Genomic DNA, 19,100 nt, shown 5'->3' on the forward strand with positions numbered 1-19,100 from the left:
ACACATTATTCAGTTGAAACAGACAACAAATTTTCATAACAAACAGTTTTTAAAATCAAAGGTAAAATATCTTTTGGACATTATCAGTCTTTTAAGAGTAATAATAAGACTTCAGTCAAGTATAACTCATATATTTATCACTCACCTATTCTACTTGGAGGATGTATCCGCAAGCCAACGTTTCTCCGTACTATCATCACGAACTAAGTTGTTAACACCTAGGTTTGTGCAAGCCACTTCGTGATTAATACGAATCATTACTCCACGATGGTCGCAATCTTTCTGGAATAATAATAATAATAATAAAACGAAGAAGTCCGCCTCTGTGGTGTAGTGGTTAGCGTGATTAGCTGCCACCCCCGGAGGTCCGGGTTCGATTCCCGGCTCTGCCACGAAATTTGAAAAGTGGTACGAGGGCTGGAACGGGGTCCACTCAGCCTCGGGAGGTCAACTGAGTAGAGGTGGGTTCGATTCCCACCTCAGCCATCCTGGAAGTGGTTTTCCGTGGTTTCCCACTTCTCCTCCAGGCGAATGCCGGGATGGTACCTAACTTAAGGCCACGGCCGCTTCCTTCCCTCTTCCTTGCCTATCCCTTCCAATCTTCCCATCCCTCCACAAGGCCCCTGTTCAGCATAGCAGGTGAGGCCGCCTGGGCGAGGTACTGGTCATACTCCCCAGTTGTATCCCCCGACCAAGAGTCTGAAGCTCCAGGACACTGCCCTAGAGGCGGTCGAGGTGGGATCCCTCGCTAAGTCCGAGGGAAAAACCGAACCTGGAGGGTAAACAGATGATGATGATGATGATGATGATGATAAAACGAAGAAGGAGAAGAAGAAGAAGAGGAAGAATTGCAAACAAGTATGGCTACATCACACAAGTTAGCACTTCATGTGCCTAAATTAAATTATTGGAAAAACTGGCAACGAAAGAACAGCTAATAAACCACGCACAGAAATCCTACTCTACCACCTGGAATATGTATAACAAGAAATCGCTGTCCACTAAAGCTAAACTTCGTCACTACCACACAGTCTTTGCTTTAAATCGCACCGACATAGATAGGTCTCACGGGGTTGATGGGACAGGGAAGGCCTAGGAATAAATAGGAAGGAAGTGACCATGTCCTTAATTAAGGTACAGCCTGGTGTGAAATTTGGAACCACGGAAAAACATCTTGAGGGCTGCCGACAGTGGGATTCGAACTCACTATCTCCCGGATGCGAGCTCACAGCTGCGCGCCCCTAACCGCACGGCCAACTCGCCCTGTACAGTCGTTCTTACAGAAGCACTCCATGCATTGGAGACGTCACCATTAACTACCACCATCAAAGACATCGAGAAAATAGAACCCAGATATTGAGGAAAATATGTGTACCAAAGATTCAAGATGGTGTCTGAATCCGCAAGCATCTGGTCGTAAAATAGGGCCAAATCCACATTTGATACACAGTTCGCACCCACAACATCTCAAGTTGGTGGAAAAGCGGTATAGGAAGACGATGCCTAGTCTCATAATCATAGTACATAATAACTTCCTTGGAGTCTTTAAGGAGTTTAAAGAAAGGCAAAAGCTTGCACTTTCTGTAATAACTACACCACATGGGATGAAGTAGTTGGATCTATGTCGGTCTGCCTTTGCCCCATATGTCAATCTGGTGCTCATTTCTCGTGTAAACTTAAAGGGAAAACCCGGAATCATATTTTTCACCGGAAGTGTAATGCTTATGTTTAACTTTAGACGCGAGGCTTCCACGGTCTGTTAAATTACTATTAACTTCTTTCTTTCCGGATTGAATAATGTTGTCTTTTTTAGTACCGTACGTACAGTTTGCCGACGTTTCGAATACACTGCAGCACTTCTTCTTTTAATGTTAAAAAGTTCGGCCTCGCGGTGTATAGGGCAACGCGTCCGTCTGTCACCGGGTGGCCCCGGCTTTGATTCACGGCCGGGTCAGGGTTTTTTAAATTGTAATGATTGATATCCCTGGCCTGGGGACTGGTTGTTTGTAACGCCCTTGATCTTCCTTTCCTCGCACACAACATTCTACACTACCGCCATTCCAATTACACGCAGGTTCATGCAATATGGTGCCAGTAGGGGCAAAAGATCCATATGGGTCGACGCCCCGAACAAATAGCATTTTTTTTTAACATTGAAAACATTTATTTGCAAAGTAGGCGTTCCTATTGTGCCGAAAATTGAAGGGCTACAGGGTTCGGAAGGTTTTCAAATTTTGAGTCTTCGATATATCAATCAAAATAAAGAGAAACATTTTGAAACTCCCATCCCGCCTAAACACATTTCCAGAAAAACTGCATAAAATTGCTATTTTCTTTACTCGCTTTCTTTTTTTATTCAAATCCCAGTCAAATTATTTACATAAACTTTCTGTAATGTATTCTTTAATTCAATACCCTCAGGAGTTTTCTGATTTTCTGAAAATTGTCACCACCGAATGCAATTATAAGGGTTTAAGTGAAATTCTGCATTGATTCATATTAGCGCTCGTGGTGGTGCTTAAGTGAAACAATGCATTAACTCACATTAGCGCTCGTAGTGGTAGGAAAGGGCAAACTGCTAATCTAATCGATCGCATAACGATGATTAAGGGAAGGATTGTCATTTTTAGGAAAAAAATAAAGAACACATTCTCATATTTATTATATTTTATTTGCCTAAAATTCGTAGCTCATATCCCTAGGATGTTCTCAACAATGCGTTGCTTGCCTGAAGAGCTACAACTGTGGATTTGTATTAAAGTCACGGACGTGCAGCTACTCAATCAGAGACAATCAGTCTCTTCATTTATAAACAGGCCCATATCTAAATGACGTGACTGGAAATAAAACTTACGTCCTTCCAAACGAAGCAAGCATGTTTGTACCATCTTGAGTAGGCAATCCCAGTAATTAATAGCTGAACCACGAAAAAAATGTCTGCTTGTTGACGTACAATGAGGAAGGGAGTAGTTTCAACATTCCGTATCGCATTTACAGTAATAGAATTCACAGTGTGAAGCGTAATCTTGTGTGGTATTTCTGTTTATACGCTGCGGTAATTACTCGTACAGTCTCCTAACACCAGTGTTATCTGACTTGATACAGAAAGAGCGTGAAATCCAATGTACGCCAGCGAAATGGATTAGCAGATCTTATCGGATGTTCATCTGAAGAGTGTAGTTAATGACTTGGCCAAGAATCGACAGAGCCAACCTGTGCGGAATATATTTAGGGAAGCACGGGGAAAGACATCAGTAGATTAATAGTAAATGATTCAAATGCTGTATTTAAATATCTGCCGAAGATATTACCGAATACACTTACTCAGAATATTTTATGTAACGCCAAGGAAACAGAAGTCTATATCAAATGCATTTTAAGCAAACAAACGTATATTCCTACAGGATATAGATTTGTTAATGTTTACAATATCAGAACTTCTATCTCTAATGAGCTTTCTATTTGCAGTGTTGGAAGACGGTGCCCTTACCAGATATTATTTCATGACCACGCTTCCAATAATCGATGGGACTGTGGATGAACATCCAACTCCTTGACCCACAGTGAGCTGATAAATGAAGTAAGTGCTTAAAATGACAGATAGCGGGTTGTTCTCAATTGCATCAAGATAGATTCTTGGTTACCAGACGTCACTGGAGCATCCCGAACAGGTTGCTCCCTTTCAACGAACATAGTTTTGCAGAAGAGTCTGCAAAACGTATTCCCAGTCTTCGCCTAGGAAATCGTTGTACATACGTACATACGTACTCATCACCCGAATACATAGTGGTTTCCCACATAAAACTAAGACTCGAATTGATGTTAACACACCAGGCTGCTGAAGAGTCATGCCCAGATAGTTGAAACCATTGCCAACAGAATCCAGCATGAACGTGTTTACGTGGCGATAGTTATGTCCACATTATTTACCACAATTTAGATATGAGAATACCAGAGGCTTCAGGAATATGCTTCATAATCGTTGCCTAACTGAGTATTGTAAAAACAAGGAAGATTCGAATCCTCACTGCACTGAGACATAATTCCACGTAGCTACTTGAGGAGTGAAATTTGTGCTTTGTAAGTTTGTGTTCAATAGAAGACCGAATTTCTCACTTGAAAAATTTAATAATATGTAATGCCAAGAATAACGGCCGGGAGGATTAGTCACACTGCTGACTGTGCGTCACCTCGTAATCTGCAGGCCATCGGTATGAGCAGTGGTCCCTTGGTAGGACAAGGTCCATCAGGGCTGTTACAACATGGGTTTTTGCTTGCTTTTGTTAAGACTTACAGGCCCATATAAGCATTTATTGAACGGTCCGAAAAAAGTAATTGAAGAGTGTCTGTTCAAAAGAATTTTTTTTTGCTAGGGGCTTTACGACGCACCGATACAGAGAGGTCTTACGGCGACGATGGGATAGGAAAGGCCTAGGAGTTGGAAGGAAGCGGCCGTGGCCTTAATTAAGGTACAGCCCCAGCATTTGCCTGGTGTGACAATGGGAAACCACGGAAAACCATTTTCAGGGCTGCCGATAGTGGGATTCGAACCTACTATCTCCCGGATGCAAGCTCACAGCCGCGCGCCTCTACGCGCACGGCCAACTCGCCCGGTAACGATGAAATAAATTTCCACATAAATACCTGCTCTGGTCATAAGGTATGACGCCGAACCTTGTCAAATAAGAAATTCTTGCATCGGGGATGATAATCCAGTCGTTACTACCTTTAAAACAACGAAGGTCACCGCAACATCCCCTGATTCAAATAGCCTATGACGAAGACCTCGAGGTATCGTGTCGGGTGAAACACTACACCTTCCCACACGAGGGTGGCAACCGAACCAGGAAATGCTTTATGTAGCTTAAAGGAAAACGCCGGTGTCATCCTTCAAAGCATCTGGAATGTAAGTGTATGCCCAGCTCTCTTCATTCTCCTGGCCCTGCCAGAATGTGAATCAGAAATTTATGATATCAGTGCGAACAGTAGAATTCTCTAGTGCGTTCATAACAGACTAATTGTACACAGCTGACCACATTATGAAGATAAAAAGAGAAACATTAATAAGGTTCTATTATATGTTGCAATTGATGTCATTTATGTGTAACAATGTCAACATAGAAATAGAATATATTTCGAAAGTTTGTGAAGTGTGCCAGAATGTTTGTTCTGGCGAAACTATTGCAAGAATGTTAAGAGGAAATGACAATCGTCGCTTATTCAGCTGAATTGTTGGAAAAGACTATATTATTATTAATTAATGTTATTTGTTTTACGTCCCAATAACTACTCTTTTAAGGTTTTCGGAGACGCCGAGGTGCCGGAATTTAGCCCCGCAGGAGTTCTTTTACGTGCCAGTAAATCTACCGACACGAGGCTGACGTATTTGAGCACCTTCAAATACCACCGGACTGAGCCAGGATCGAACCTGCCAAGTTGGGGCCAGAAGGCCAGCCCCTTAACCGTCTGAGCAACTCAGCCCGGCAATATATTATTATAATTATTATTATAATTATTATTATTATTAACGTCCCTTCAAATACTTTAAAGAAGAGAAGGGGCGATAACAGTTATTTTCGATACTCTATAATAAAATGTTCCTTCTCTAAATACTCCATATTTTCAAACGAGATCTGGACATTCGGGAAGCTGGTAGGAAAAGGATAGCAACCTTTGAAATGTGGTGTTATCGGAGGATGTTCAGAATTTGGAAATTGTGACCGTCTGTGAACGGTTGAATTGGCGAAGTCGTGCTAGTGGAACCTAATTTGCAAGAGGAGGGATGTGTAGATTTGACATGCTCTACGGCATGGAGGAAAACTGAAGACAATTCTTGTAGGACTATGGAGGAAGGAATGATAAAGATAGTATTACCCTAGAACTCTTCTCTCTACCGGGCGAGTTGGCCGTGCGCGTAGAGACGCGCGGCTGTGAGCTTGCATCCGGGAGATAGTAAGTTCGAATACCACTATCGGCAGCCCTGAAAATGGTTTTCCGTGGTTTCCCATTTTCACACCAGGCAAATGCTGGAGCTGTATCTTATCTAAGGCCACGGCCGCTTCCTTCCAACTCCTAAGCCTTTCCTATCCCATCGTCGCCATACGACCTATCTGTGTCGGTGCGATGTAAAGCCCCTAGCAAAAAAAAAAAAAAAAAAAAAAGAACTCTTCTCCACTACGAACATTAAGAGATGCACACAGTTATCGGATGTAAGCCCAGATTAGGGATACGCAGTTAAATATCTTCAACTTTCACCGATCATAGTCTGGTTCGACCCATCTCTTGGGAGCAGAAGCTCAAAATCTAAAGCTTCGTTTCTTCAAGTAGCGGCAACGTAATCTTGTGGGTGTAATGGCGTTGAATGAAGTCACCTAAACGTTGCCATACGCATAAAGCGGCATGGTTTCCTAGGAAGTGCAGGCTGCTACCATCACGTGAGTGCGGCGACCGAACAGTTCTGTAAATGTTTTTGTACGGACACTCGAAAGTAGGATGAGCTTTCTACTTAGAACGGCCATTCCGTTGTGACCTAGAAAATAAAAGCCATTCGGGGACAGTGCAAACTCGTTTACAACAAGGCACCATTTGTACCTTGGGCCTAGTGCAGCATAGAAGGCAAAGTTTTAGCAAACATTGACGCCCTAAGCGCACGACCAATTTTAAGTAGGAAACTAACACGCCTTTCAGCCCTTTCTAAATTTAAACTAATCTGTCACTGCAAATTAGAAAATTGTTTCTTAAGAAGTGAGGTTTATCCTCCACCTCCTCTAATAATCTAAATTAATTTTTTAAAGTGATGAGGGTGTTTATTTTCTGACGGGAGGCAAAATACCGCCTCTCAGCCAGATCGATCCCCTCCACCTCCAGTGCAGTAAAAAGAGGTATTTTTTTTTCCCGATTCATCAGGTGTTCTCAGAAACAGATGAGTAAAACTGCCCGGGGACCCTCATTTACTTACCCTCAACACACACACACACTCACTCACACACACACACACACACACACACACACACACACACACACACACACACACACACACACACACACACACACACACACACGACACGGCAATAACGTGAGGATGTCCTGCCCCGCGGTGTAGGGGACAACGCGTCCGTCTGGCAACCGGCAGCCCCGGGTTCGATTCCTGGCCTATCAGGGATATTTTGTTGTAAATGATTAATATCCCTGGCCTGGGGACTGGGTGTTTGTGTCGTCCTAAATGTTCCATTCCTTACATTCAACGCTTTACACTTCCGCAATTTCCATATACAAGCAGGTTCATAACATATGGTGCAAAGTAGGGCAAAACATATTTCTCAGTCGACACCCCGAATAAATAGCATTTAAAAGAAAACGTGAGGAAGAAGATAAAGGCACTATAGATATAGGCCGCGAATTCCAGACCGATCCCAAGCCCAAAACATACCCATATTAAAAGCCGAGAATAATTTAATGGAGGGAGATTAGGTAATGACAACATCGATACAAATTGAGAGAAATACATCACTCAACCCGACATTATAGCCAATTCTAAACTAAACGACGCTCCAATGGGCACCATTTTGTTTTCTTTTGCTGTGTTGTGATGAAGTCATCTTCGGACATGATTACGTTTTTTGACGTAGTGGTTTAACGTTTTCGGCAACGCAAAGATGGTTGAGGGCTAGGACTGGGAAGGAGCAGCCGTAGCCGTAATTTGCCTGATATGAAAATGGGAAAGCACACAAAAAATCATCGTCAGGGCTGCCGACGGTGGAATTCGCACCCACCATCACCGGAATGCAGGTTCATAGCTCGCGACCCTACTTGCACGGCTAACTTGCTTGGTAATTATCTATTCTTCTATTCTATATAAATAAAATCGTATCGACCGTGTGTCTGTACGTAGATTATTTTGGCGAAATTTCCGTACAGTTATCCGTTTCAGGTGTAATAATGACCATCTGCATCATTTTTAGCTTTGGTGTCTGTCTGTTTGTCGGTTTATCTGTCCTTCTATAACTTGAAAACTACTGGATATATTTCCACCAAACTTCATATTTAGAATCCACCTGTCCTTGGGTAGGTTTTAGGGCAAATATTGTTTCTGAATCCCTGAACTAATTGGGGGTTTATACGAAACCGAAACCGTGAGTTTGCACTCCCTCAAAATATACACAACCAAACTTAATGGAAATCCACCTGCCTTAATGGAAATTAATTTCTAAACATTTTTTCTCATGTGCATCATTTCGATACCGGGATTAATAACGGAGATATCATTAACGGACCGTTTTTCGGTACAAATCCCAGCGGACTTAACGCAAGAGCGGGTGCGCGTAAAGCGTATTTCTTACAACATGAAAACTACTCAGATATTTGAACCAAACTTTATATTTAGCATGCAAGGTTTATACCATTTCAATTCCCGGAATGGACTGGGATTTTATAGGGGACCAAAATGGTGATGTTTACTTTCCCACAATATATAAAATACAAGACCAACCTGACTGGAAATCGATCAAACTGTTTGGAAATCCATTTCTAATTTCTTTTTCTCATATGCATTTTTCAACGGGAGGATTAATAAGGGAGATAACATGAAAGGTCGGTTTTCAGGCTAAGTCTAGCGGACATAGCCCAAAAGGTGTTATACATGGAGCAGATTCCTTATCTATCTAGATAAATCATATCGTGACGACCGTGTGTCTGTGCATTGACTATTTTGGCGAAATTTTCGTACAGCTTTCCGTTTAAGGGGTAATAATGACCACCTGCATAGTTATTAGCCATTGTTTCCTGGAAGTCCTAAATTTTACCCCCCCCCCCCCCGCCCAAAATCAAGATTGCCTCACAATCTTCCACACGAGCTGATAAATTGAAATTAAGCAAATTTATATGTTTTAACCGGTAACCTACGAAAAACTTCCAAGATCTTTAAATATTTCACTTTTTATGCCGAATAATTTCGAAATCTAGGCAATTTAATGACGGTGCAGACCTTCGTTTCGAGGTATTTCGCTGCTAAACGGTAAGTCCTATCACAAAACGGATGACACGATCTCCGTTCTATTTCGAGTGATCTACTACTTTGGTCCTGTGATATTTTGTCTTATCTCTCTCTCTCCCTTATAGGGTAGATTTGGCTGTATATTTCGATGGTTCGTAAATTTTGTGCTTTTTACACGTGTATTACTTAGTTTGACACACTTATAGGAAAGGTAGAATCATCGAATTCGACACGCACATTGACACGACCAATGGCTATATGCGAACCCAATTTCATGATTCTAGCTTCGACATAAGTATGTGAAAAATAATGTAAAATGATGAAAATGTACCCAAATTTCACCCCATTCAAATATCGTAACTCAATCGTACCCATAAATATGTGAGATACGAGAAAATGTTTTAACACCAAACATGTAGAGCGATGAAAGGCACGTCTGAGAGTTTAAACAGTTTGTTGGAATGATGTACCGTTTAGGAGCAGTAAATCTCGAAATGAAGGTTTGCTCTTTCAAACGTGCCCATGCTTACCTGTCATCTATATAAATATAATCTCAACGAAATTTTGGCGGAATTTCCGTACAGTTATCCGTTTCAGTTGTGTTAATGACCGACCATCTGCATATTTCTTAACTTTGGTGTCTGTTTGTCGGTTTGATTGTATGAGTTTTTATAACTTGAAAACTACTGAATATATTTCTACCAAACTTGATATTTAGAATCCACCTGTACTTGTGTAGCTTTTAGGGCCAATATTATTTCTGAATACCTAAATTTACTGGGGGTTTATCCTAAACCGGAACCATGATTTTGTACTTCCTCAAAATATGCACATCCGAAATTAATCGAAATCTACAATCCTTAATGGAAATCCATTTCTAAAACTTCTCATGTGAATTTTTCGACAGGAGGATTAATGTAAGGTATCATAAACGGTTGGTTATGCAGGTTAAGTCCAGCGGACGTAGCCAAAATGTGTTGTACGTGGAGCAGATTCCTTATCTATATAAATAAAATCGTAACGACTGTGTGTGCCTGTACATTGACTATTTTGGTGAAAGTTTCTTACAGATACACGCTTGGGGGTAATAATGATCGTCTGCATATTTTTTGGTTTAATTTCCTGAAAGTCATAATTTTTACCCCCTTACCCGAAATCCAGATTGCAGCATAATCTGCCAGACAAGCAAGAAAATTGAAATTTGGCAAAATTATACGTTTCAGCCTGTAACGAACGAAAAACTTGACAGAACTTTAATTTTTTATCCCCGAAGAATACCGAAATATGGAAGCAATTTTAATGATGGTGCAGACCTTCGTTTCGACGTATTTCGTGGGATAAACGGGAAGTCCTATCACATAACGGATGGCACAATCTTCGTTGAATTAGGAGTGATCTTCAACCTTGGTCTTATGACTTTTTGTCGTATCTGTATCGCTTATACGTTAGATTCGTCTCTATTTCTCCATTTTAAGTAAATTTGGACTCTTTACCTATATAATTCATACTTTCAGTCACTTACAGGAAAGATAGTATGATCAAACTCTACACGAACATTGGCCCACTCAGTACCCCTATGTGAGCCAAATGCTATGTCACATAATTATCCGAAAAGTAATGCAATGTAAGATAATCTTACACAAATTTCAACCTATTCAACGTTTCTGATTCAATCTGACCCATCAATAGATGAGATGCGAGAAAGTTTCAGAGGACCAGCCATTTAGATCGCTAAATACTGCGCCTTTCGGTACAATCCTTTGCAATATGACGTACCGTTTAGCAGCAGTTAATCTGTAAATGAAGGTCTGCAGTATTGTAAACATGCATATACTTTCGTATTTCCATGTATATATATATTCATTGATGTCGATTTGTAGCGATCGAGAAAGGGTGTGTCTGCTATTGTAATCAGTACTCCTTACACTGATTTTGACTGCTGGCAGTAGGAATGGGGTCCTTCTTCAACTCCTGTGTAAATGGCATTAGTAAGGAGGGCCTACCATTTTAATGAATAATTCACTTCTCGATTTGTCTTGCAGAAGGCAAGGGATCATGCAGTTTTGTTCGAAAGTCCCCTACCCTATTGTGTTTAGCTCTAGGCCAGGGTGCCCGCTATTATAAACAAATGTTCCAATCTAAAATTTGACTAGCATTAGGCATAGTGGCCTGCTATTTTCATGGAATCTCACTAATTCTGTGTGACTGGCAGTAAGCTGGCTGGCAGCAGTAAAAAGGGCCTGTCATTATAATGATAACTGCACAACTCAATTTTAACTGGTGCTAGGGAAGTTGCCTACTATTATAATAAAAACTCATCAACTGTAATCTGTCTGAAAGTAGGAAATGGGTCTGCCATTGTAACTAAAACTCCCCAAATCGATTGTGAGCAGTAGGCAATGGCCTGCAATTATAATGTAAACTTGCCAACTCGATTGTGAATGGCAGTAGGCAAGTGAGCCTGCCGTTATCATCACAACTCCGCAACCCTCACTTTACATTGGAAACAACGTATGGGGACCTCCCCATGCTATTTCTCGGATAAGGCTAAGAGACATGCAATTTTAAAACAATCTCATTTACTGCACGCACAGCATTTACGTCGATATCCGTATACAATGTAGAGTACCGTAGCGAAGCACGGGTACATTTGCTAGTTATGTAATATTTTCCGTAATTACGTCTTCTACGCGTTGGTGTTACTTAGCCAGGTTGTAAGGGATATTTGAACATTTTTTGCTAGTGGCCTTACGTCGCACCGACACAGATAGGTATTATGACGACGAGAATAATAATAAGAAGAATAACAGTGTTGGTTTTACGTCCCACTAACTACTTTCATGGTTCCAGGAGATGCCGGGGTGCCGCAATTTATCCCCGTAGGAGTTCCTTTCGTGCCAGTTAATCTACGGACATGAGGTTGACGTATTTGAGCACCTTCAAATACCACCGACTGAGCCAGGATTGAACCCGAACCTCAACCGTCTGAGCCACTCAGCCCAGTTGGAGAGAATGGAACAGGGCCTCTCAAACGCCCAAAATCTCACGCGTGCAGACGTGCAGACAGCGGCGCAGAGTTCCTATGCGCAGTGCATCCGTCCAGCTCGGCTCGGATCAACGCTTCGTCTCTGGGCTACTCGGCTAAGCTCGGCTCAACTCGGCTCGGATTTGGAGCGCTACGGAGCAAGTGAGGAAGAGGGAGACAGGCGCGGGGAAAGGGAGAGACAGCGTTATTGCTCCAAATCGAGGAGTGGGGGTCTGCACACTGGTCAACCAAACGAAGTCGTCTTTTGCACCGTGCACAGTGCATGCACCAGGCGCATGAACCTCGAGAGGGCCTGGATTAGAAAATAAATGGTAATTAGTATTAAAATGTAAGAATAACTAATAAAATATCCAGATTCATTTTGATATAGAATGGTGAGTACAGATTTACTCGTCGGCGATTTATGAAATAAGTCACTCTTCCTTCACATTTCAAACTCGTGGTAACATCTACTTACATTCATCCGGAAGCCTCGCCGAAGAATATCAGACTTTTTCAGTCACAGACGCTTCTGCCGTGGGCGGTCTATTTGACCGACTACGAAGACAAACTCGAATTTAATATGTCTATCATTCTGTGCGGAATTTCAATTTTGATTCCTTTGGAACGAAATAGTTGCCAACATTCAAGAAGAACTGATTCATTTTAAATTAGGTAGTCCACGGAGTGACTATCTAGGGCAGGGATGGCGAACCTTTTCCAACTTGTGTGCCATTTTAAGTCTGGTTTATTATTCTCATTTGTTGACTGTGCCACTTATTTTTCATTAAGGAATGTCTACAACCTACAATCCCCCACCCTGCACACCCTGCAACTTCCTTTCTAAATTCCCCATTATATTTCATATTGTGTTATTTATTTATTTATTTATTTCTTTATTTATTTCTTTATTTCTTTATTTATTTATTTATTTCCATGTTGTCGCTGTTTGTATGCTCAACAATTAAACTAATTTCTTCTTCATCACAGCTATCCTTGCTTATAAGGTCACATTCATGCTTTCATCAAAACATACATGTGGGAGTTATCCAAATTAGCTTTCAATTGCCCGAAAACTTCTTCACTTATTTTTTATTCTTCTATCCTCGACAGCAGTTCAGCTGGCTGACATTCCTTTAATTCTGTTAATTATTAGTTGTTTGTTAGGGAAGTTTTCAAATAATGTGTCGGACATCAATAAGAAAGTTTCTTTCAACAACTCACCTTGACAAAACGATTTCCCATGCATGTTGTATTTTTACGCAGTGAGACAGATAGAAAAAGCCGCACTGATATTATTCCTGGGCCGGAAATATGATACAAAAGAACTAGTTAGTTTGTGTAATGTTCGATATTTTGTGAAACGAACTCCTTTCTTTTTTCATTTGCAATGGAACAAACATTTGAATGATTAGTCTCGAAATTGAGCTTTACATTAAATGTGGGGGATACAACTGTTTTCGAACACAGGCAACACATCTTTCCATCAGTCCGAATTCCCTTGTCCAGAGTTCTTGAAAAGTACGGTGACCACCTTTGTTAAGTTTTTGTTCGTTTCGGCGCCGAAAACATGTTTGCGATGTCCGTATACAAAACCACCAGAAAACGACGCTGTTATCTCACTTGACTTTCGGACCTATCAGTGTAGCAGTGTTGCCATATTGCACGTCCGAATGGAACTAGTACTTACATTTTCGATATTTATTTCTTACACGTGAAACACTATAAGATATGTATTGTCTGTAGTACAAGACGTATATAAAAACATTATTATGTTCATATGGCGTGCCACCGAAGTCATGTTCGCGTGTCACCTAGTGACACGCGTGGCATAGGTTCGCCATCCCTGATCTAGGCTTTACAGGGCGTCGAAAATGTGACTATTCAATGCAGGGTGGAGATGATTTAGGAATGATATGGTTGTTTTTATATGTCCGGATACGTTAACAATCAAAACACTCGTATCTGAAGCACCCGAAAGCCCTCAAGAGCAGCAGGAAATTCCCCTACATTATCAGAAGATCGGGGTGAGGTATGCCTTTAATCGGGAGCGTTTATGCGAACAGCTTCATCCATAGAGGTCATTCCCAACTTAGCCTTTATCTCCATTCCGATTATCATCCTGCCATTGCTCCCACCAGCTTGTAGGTCTGCTAGCAATCATTTTTGTCGTTGCTTTCATGTCTGTTAACTCAATCTTATGAATACAGTATCCAAAGTCCACCTGGTTTTCACTCTCGTACAGGACAGATGGTTGGAAAACAGACCGTTGTAAGAATATTTTCGTCCCAGAACTCAGTTCCTCCGGGCGAGTTGGCCGTGTGGTTAGGGGAGCGCATCTGTGAGCTTACATCCGGTTGATAGTGGATTCGAACCCCACTGTCGGCAGCCCTTAACATGGTTTTCCGTGGCTTCCCATTTTCACACCAGGAAAATGCTTAGGCTGTGTCTTAATTAAAGCCACGGCCGCTTCCTACCAACTCCTAGGACTTATCCTTCCATCGCCACAAGGCCTAATGTGTCGGTGCGACGTAAAATAAATTGTAAAAAAAAAATGAACACACTTCCTTTTTGCAACTGCAAGCGCACTGCATTAGCTTTATGTTCATAATGAAAATGAAAATCCACAGGATGTTTTCAGTCACTCGATTGGGTCAGAAATGAATGAATGAATGAATGAATGAATGAATGAAAATTATGAATGACAATTAATGAATGAAGCCCATATCTAGCGACGAGGATGGGAACTGTGCTGGCAGCCGAAGCTTGTCGCACTGACAGATGAAATGAAATGATTTGGAGTTTATTACTGGAATTTAAAGATGACAGGGAAAACCGGAGTACCAGGAAGACCCTTCCCCCGGCGATTTGAACCTCAGAAGCCAGCGGTGAGAGTCCGGCGCGCTGCTGCCTGTGCCACGGGGGTTCACAGCTGAAATTCAGAATATTACCTGAAATTTTAATGACTTTCTAAATTTAACATCTGAAATTTTTCGATATTTAAAAACATTTATAAATTGTATTTACAATAAACGAACTCGAAGCTATACAGTAGAAACGTAACTTCAAACCTTCACGGACTATTTTTAATTGCATTCTAGTAGACGGCAGGCACTTGAAATCGGTGGTTCTCGAGAGACCTCGCCTTTCATCTTTTGTTCTCGCTTTTCTGTTACGACCGTCCACTCACTCCTTTCTTTACAATAGTACCAACCGTCCGGTTATTTCTTTAAAAGCTCAAAAGCATTTGCAGTCATTAAGTTGGTGGAAGCGGCAAGGAAACAGAAAGTGTTTGCCATTGTGTCAACACCTGGGCCCGCCTTTCTTCTCCCTATTACTTGAAACAAAACAATAGTTTAGGCTTCTACAACAAAAAAGTATCCACGCCGTTCACGTCATTTACATACTTTACAAATATGTGCTGTACGAAATGCCACCACAATCTGGACTTATACGAATAAAATGTGAGTTTGCACTGTATACACACTAAGATCAATGCAAAAAATGTATATTACAGAACGATAAAATGTTTAAAATATTAGAGAATAATTGCATTTTAATAAGGGATACGAATCCATTACATTTCTACAATTATTTTCAATCATTTCCTTATTTACAAACACCTATCATAGCCCGAAATGCTATGTTCAAAGACAAATCAGACAAAATATTTTACATCACTGGAATATTTTATGGACATGTAGTTTGAAAGGATCTGTTACACGAGAAAAACTTTTTCAGGAAGTTTATTTCCAATCAATTTTTAACGGGTCATGGGAAATTTAAATCTTTTTTCGAACGCTTTAAACTTAGCGTTACAACGGCTACTTACGCTTCTGTGGATCAATTCAGAAAGTGGTTCATTTGATACTTGAATGTCCAGTGTTTGAAATTAGAAGATTTTTTTTACAGTGCCACCTGCATGGTTGTAACCTGTAACTTTCTAAACCACTGTATCGTGTACTCAAGAGACAATGTTGTTATGTGCAGTTTCTCATATTCATTAACAAAATTTTTTGTAAACTAAATTTATAAGGATTCTATTTGTTATGATTTTAAATTATAACCCTAATATACCTTTGTTAAAATAACGTTTATGTATTTTGATTTTGGATATTAAATAATAATAATAAAAAAATATTCTGAGTTATTTTCATACCAATAATATTCTGGATAATTCGAGGTTGAGCATAGTGAAACACGATATGAATAATGAATTTTTAAATATCCCAACGTTCATCATGTCGTTATTGTTTCATCTATTATCACAAGGAAATTTCGCACAATGTCTGGCGGAGATTTAACTCATGCGCTGTAAGCACGCTTAAATAACGCATTAGGGGCCACTGCCCATATTGATTCGTTCCAGACAGATATTCCTATTTTTATGTCGCACCGATACAGATAAGTCTTAAGGTGACGACGAGATAGGAAAGGACTAGGACTGGGAAGGAAGTGGCCGTGGTCTTAATTAAGGTATAGATGCAGCATTTACCTGGTGTGAAAATGGGAGAACACGGAAAACCATCTTCAGGGCTGCCGACAGTGGAGCTCGAATCCACCATCTCCCAGATGCAAGCTCACAGCTGCGCGCCCACAACCACACGGCGAACTCCCCAGTCCAAAACGATAAGCCGTTAGATATCGTCACTTATGTGCCAAAACAAAGAATGTGTTTAAAAAAATGAGATTTTGAGTCAAGTGCATAGTTTGCATCTGTAACTAGTTTCTGCTAGGTCCACGAATGCCATGTTTTTATTCGTCAGCGAGTCCGACTCGTTGGCTGAATGGTCAGCGTACTGGCCTTCGGTTCAGAGAGTCCCGGGTTCGATTCCCGGCCGGGTTGGGGATTTTAACCTTCATTGGTTAATTCCAATGGCCCGGGGGCTGGGTGTTAGTGCTGTCCCCAACATCCCTGCAACTCACACACCACACATACTATCCTCCACCACAATAACACGCAGTTACCTACACATGGCAGATGCCCCCACCCTCATCGGAGGGTCTGCCTTACAAGGGCTGCACTCGGCTAGAAATAGCCATACGAAATTATATATATTATTAATCAGCGAGTAATTTCAAGCTCTTTTCTCACGAAAATGTGTGATTTATTACTTGAAACGCTGTATAACTTTAATGTAATTGCATCCAGTGTATGTTAATGTGAATTAAGGGGATAATTCTATAAGGCAAAAACAGGAATATGACAAAAATACCAATTGTGTTGAGCACGAAATTGACGTATAAGCGATTTAATTTTCCGGTACCAATATGACCCGTAATAACAACAAAACGCTGCTAGTTAAATATCTACCGGGCGAGCTGGCCGTGCGGTAAAGGGCGCGCGACTGTAAGCTTGCATCCAGGAGATAATGGGTTCGAATCCCACTGTAGGCAGCCCTGAAGATGGTTCTCCGTGGTTTCCCATTTTCACACCAGGCAAATGCTGGGGCTGGACCTTAAATAAGGCCACGGCCACTTCCAACTCCGAGGCCTTTCCTATCCCATCGTCGCCATCAGACCTATCTGTGTCGGTGCGACGTGAAGCCACTAGCAAAATGTTAAATAACTTGAATATTAAACTGACTTTAAAAAGAACAAAGAAAAAGAAGCTTTTACATCCAAAGTAGTAAAATCCACATTCGTGGTTCCGGCATAACGAGGTAAATACAGCCCGTAGTGGAAATCTCTTAATTTTGTGAGGCTGCTGTGTCCAACTACATGTGAATATTTCTTTAAGATTGAAATAGTATGATTGTGACCAACAGTATCGATAAGTTCCACATTATACATTACAGAATTCTACGCAGTGTGAAATCATACTCATTTCACTTCGAAATAAATATGTAAATAAGTTTCCATTATGTTGGAAACTACAGAAGCTGTGCCGAAACAAAACACTGTTCATAATCTTGACCTATTTTTACTTGTTAAACAACAGTTTTTCAGGGAAGCTAAGTTTTCAACTAACTAATGTCCCCTTTTCGTCAAATTCAATATTTTTCAGTATGTAATATAATAGCTCTATTGAGAATAAGAACATAATTCTCTATCCGGTGAGAATTTTTATATCGATGTAACGTTCTGTTGTTCTTGACCAATTGCGCATCACCTGAAACTGGGGAAGGAATTATCATTTATTGTAATTCAAATTGCGTTTTGATGTATGCATTCTTTTCCTAATTACTATTTGTTAATCTATTACTACATTAAACATTAAATTAAATGTGTTAACTATTTCCACCCAATTTTTAACTTGTAATAGTTTAAAAAATATTTATATATGTCATAGATGTTAACAATGTTGTGTAGTCTAAGGCATGTATCTTACCATTCCTAAGTTAAATTAATGCTTATTTTTGTGTCACAAGTCTTCGTAAAATTATTCTACAACTAGCAAATGTGCCCGCGCTTCGCAACGGTTTTTCACATCGTATACGTATTTCTAAATAAATTACTATACATGCCGTAATTGAGATTTCAATAAATTTATTAAAGTGCAGACCTCCACTTCGAGATTCACTACTCCTACACGGTAAACGATATTAACAATCGCTTTGTGCTATAAGACGCCCCTTCTATCCTTCTCCATGTTTGGTTCTAAAACATTTTCTCGTATCTCCCATATTTATGGGTTAAATTGAGCTCGAAACTGTGAATAGGGTGAAATTTAAGTATATTGTTAACGATTTACATTATCTTTTTGCATACTTAAATTTAAACTACAATCATGAAATTTGGTTCTCATATGGCCTCCAATAGTGCCAATGTGCGTACCTAAACTTGATGATACTATATTTCTTATAAGTGTGTCAAACAATGAAATGTACGCGTAAAAAGCACCAAATTTTATAAACATCCAGAAATACAGCCAAAATCAAAATTAAAAGGGAGAGAGATACGACAAAAAGCCATACGGCCAAAGTTGTAGATCACCCGAATTTGAACGTATATTGTGCCATCTGTTTTGTGATAGGACTTACCGTTTAGCCAACAAACAGCTCAAAAGGAATGTCTGCACAGTCATTAAAATTGGATCCATATTTCGATATTTTGGGGGTAAAAAGTGAAAAATGTGAACAT

The sequence above is a fragment of the Anabrus simplex genome, chromosome 6, assembly GCF_040414725.1.
Source record: "Anabrus simplex isolate iqAnaSimp1 chromosome 6, ASM4041472v1, whole genome shotgun sequence".
Lineage (NCBI taxonomy): Eukaryota > Metazoa > Arthropoda > Insecta > Orthoptera > Tettigoniidae > Anabrus > Anabrus simplex.